Source organism: Drosophila bipectinata, chromosome 2L, assembly GCF_030179905.1.
Source record: "Drosophila bipectinata strain 14024-0381.07 chromosome 2L, DbipHiC1v2, whole genome shotgun sequence".
Classification (NCBI taxonomy): Eukaryota; Metazoa; Arthropoda; class Insecta; order Diptera; family Drosophilidae; genus Drosophila; species Drosophila bipectinata.
Genome location: NC_091736.1, coordinates 16253021 through 16256888, shown reverse-complemented (window position 1 = coordinate 16256888; position 3868 = coordinate 16253021).

The window sequence follows — 3868 nt, the reverse complement described above, 5'->3', positions numbered from 1 at the left end:
TTGCTTTATATAGGAATACAACAAAAAATTGCATAGGAGAAATATCAATTACGAAAACGTGATGTCGTATTTATATCTAAAGAAAAAACCAAAAACAAAACAAAAAATATTTCAACCATAGAAATGTCAGTAATGAAGCAACTACGTAAAACAAATGATAAAACAAATGCGATGGAATAAATTACTATTTGACATATAAGAATAAAAGACAACCAAAAAATTGTTAACCAAAAGTTTTATTATAAAATGATTATTTAGTTGGGGGAAGTGAATTTATTTTCTTCATTTTTTTTACATTTGTAGATTTGGAAGCTGATTAACAGGGAATCGAAATAAAAAACTTTCGAGGTATGTATTCCGCTCAACAATCACGTGAAAATTAAAAAACATAGCCTCTATGTCTTGGGGTCATATACATTTCTGTATAAGGATCCCATGAAAATGTGGCTTACCCCTATAGGGGCCACAGTGATGGATATATCTTCCCCAATTCTGATCCGATTCTAAAGCGGAGTACCGTAAACGATTTCTGGATCGATTCGCCACCATTCTGTATCAAAATCCTGATAAAAAATATTTTTTAGATTTTTTGTCCATTTTTCGTGATAGGATCCCTTGAAAATGTGGTTTTCCCCCATAGGGGCCACAGTGATGGCTATATCTTCCCCAATTCCCATCCGATCCTCAAGCGGAGTACCTTAAACGATTTCTGGATCGATTCTATATCAAAATCCTGAGAAAAAATATTTTTCCCATATTTTTGTTCATTTTTCGTGATGGGATCCCTTGAAATTGTGGTTTTCCCCTATAGGGGCCACAGTGATGGCTATATCTTCCCCAATTCCCATCCGATCCTCAAGCGGAGTACCTTAAACGATTTTTGGATCGATTTGTCACCATTCTGCATCAAAATCCATGAGACAAAATATTTTCCAAGAATTCCAAGATTGCATCCCACTTACAAAAAAATAAAAAACCGTAAAATGACAATTTTTTTTATCTGTAAAAATAAAAGTATCTGTTACAGTCTGAAACGTTTTTTTTTTTAGAAAAGTCTGGACTAATTAGAATTGCTTCAAATTATATAAACGGTCTACGCTGTAATTAAATTATAGGAATAAAACGCTTTTTACATTTCTGAAAGTATAAAAGGTGCTCAAATTCGGTATATCAAAGCAGTTGGATTTTTGAGAAATGAAGCTTTTTGGATATTTAGTCGGCATTCTGTTGCTTTCATCAGCATCGGCCTACAATGGATGGTTCTCGTACAGCAAGAAACGATAATTAAAGAAAATCTACAAAAAAATGCATAATTCTACTTAAATAAAGTTCATTCAAAAGCACTGTCAACTCTAAATTTTCATTTGACCCCAAGCAATTATATGTGTTTTTTGGGTGTATTAGCACTAACCATACAGCATATAGACAACCCATTTCATACAACGAAAATGGACGCGAAAATTTCTTGCTACAGGCCCCAGCAGGCCCCAGAGCGGATTTCTTACGCTCTCTTACGCTCATCGTTCGTTCATCTTACGCTCATTCTCGCATTAAATGTTTTCTGTTTCTCAGTCTCTAAACGGAGCGCGATGAAGAAGGTTGGCCTGCGCTTCGGTTGATCTTTGTATGTATGCGTGTCACACATTCACATACATGGGTGTATGTGTGCGTGCGATTTCGTTTCGAAGCCAGCGCACAAAATTTTGATTTTTCTTACTTTTAAGGCTTGCTACCCTAACAAAATTCGGGTATTCGTTATTTGATGAAATGACGAAAGAAATTATATTATTTTGTATATTATATTTTTTTATTATTTCAGCATACATTTTTAATTTATTTAGGAATAAGATTAAGTGTTAGTAGTAAAATGTTTTCTGTATATATATTTTTACGAATCATTAAAAATCAATATACTGAGAAAGTGTCAGAGTATATTTCGGTCGGAGTCACTTAAAGCGCCGTTTGCTTTTAAGTTTTTGTTGTTCTGCAAGAGGCTTGTGCATGCCTACTCTAACGATGGAATGATTTTTAGGGGAGGGTGAAGACGGGTGAAGAATTAAATTACTTTTTAAAGTTATTATATATAAGGAAATATATATAAGGAAATTATTAAATTAACGACAATAATTTAATTAAATCTCACAATAACCCAAAATATAATAACAAGTGCCTGAAAAATTGTAAACAAAAAAGGTAAACAAGTCCATCAGCTGTTTTCGTGTCTTCACCCTCCCCTAAAAATCATTCCATCGTTAGAGTAGGCATGCACAAGCCTCTTGCAGAACAACAAAAACTTAAAAGCAATCGGCGCTTTAAGTGACTCCGACCGAAATATACTCTGACACTTTCTCAGTATATTGATTTTTAATGATTCGTAAAAATATATATACAGAAAACATTTTACTACTAACACTTAATCTTATTCCTAAATAAATTAAAAATGTATGCTGAAATAATAAAAAAAAATAAAATAAAAAATAATATAATTTCTTTCGTCATTTCATCAAATAACGAATACCCGAATTTTGTTAGGGTAGCAAGCCTTAAAAGTAAGAAAAATCAAAATTTTGTGCGCTGGCTTCGAAACGAAATCGCACGCACACATACACCCATGTATGTGAATGTGTGACACGCATACATACAAAGATCAACCGAAGCGCAGGCCAACCTTCTTCATCGCGCTCCGTTTAGAGACTGAGAAACAGAAAACATTTATTGCGAGAATGAGCGTAAGATGAACGAACGATGAGCGTAAGAGAGCGTAAGAAATCCGCTCTGGGGCCTGCTGGGGCCTGTCGCAAGAAATTTTCGCGTCCATTTTCGTTGTATGAAATGGGTTGTCTATATGCTGTATGGTTAGTGGTATTAGGCAGTAATTCCCTATGTGTGCTGGCCATTAAAATTTCAGCAATTTACTGACAACTTAAACACGTTAATGGCCACATCAAAACGGCAATAAGTGTCATATAACGGTATATGGGTATTTTTTTTTGTTGCGAAAATCATATGCTTTGATTTTTTTTTATATATAATACTATGTGATATGTATTAAGCATTTAAATGGTCATGCTTCCGTTTTTTATGGACAAACAAAAAACATTCTTTTGTTGTTTAATGGGTTAACAGTTTAACGGTGAGAAATTATGCAATATACGATGCAAAATGATCTCTATATAAACAATACAAGCCATTGTTATTAATTAATTGTTATTGTTTGTGGAACAAAACAATTTATAAATTTCAAATAGTCAAAAAAAACCATTCGAATCAATTATATTCTTTTTATACCCTTGCAGAGTATTATAATTTTGGTCAAAAGTGTGCAACGCAGTGAAGGAGACATCTCCGACCCTATAAAGTATATATATTCTTGATCAGGATCACCTCCTGAGTTGATATGAGCATGTCCGTCTGTCCGTCTGTCCGTCTGTCTGTCTGTTTCTACGCGAACTAGTCTCTCAGTTTTAAAGCTAGCGACTTGAAACTTTGCACACACCCTTCTTTCCTTTGCACGCAGTATATAAGTCGGAACGGCCCGGATCGGCCGACTATATCCTATAGCTGCCATATAACTGATTGATCGGAAATGGTATAACTTCGGTGTTTTTAGAGTTAGAGAGTTAAAATTTTACACGAGCGCTATTTTTGGCAAAATAATACGACATGCCAAATTTCGTAAGGATCGGCCGACTATATCCTATAGCTGTCATATAACTGAACGATCGGAAATGACCCAACTTTCGTGTTTTTGAAGATAGAAAGCTGGAACTTGGTACAGATTATATTCTTGGTCAGTTAATCCGACCTACCAAATTTCATAACGATCGGCCGACTATATCTTATAACTGCCATATAACTGAACGATCGG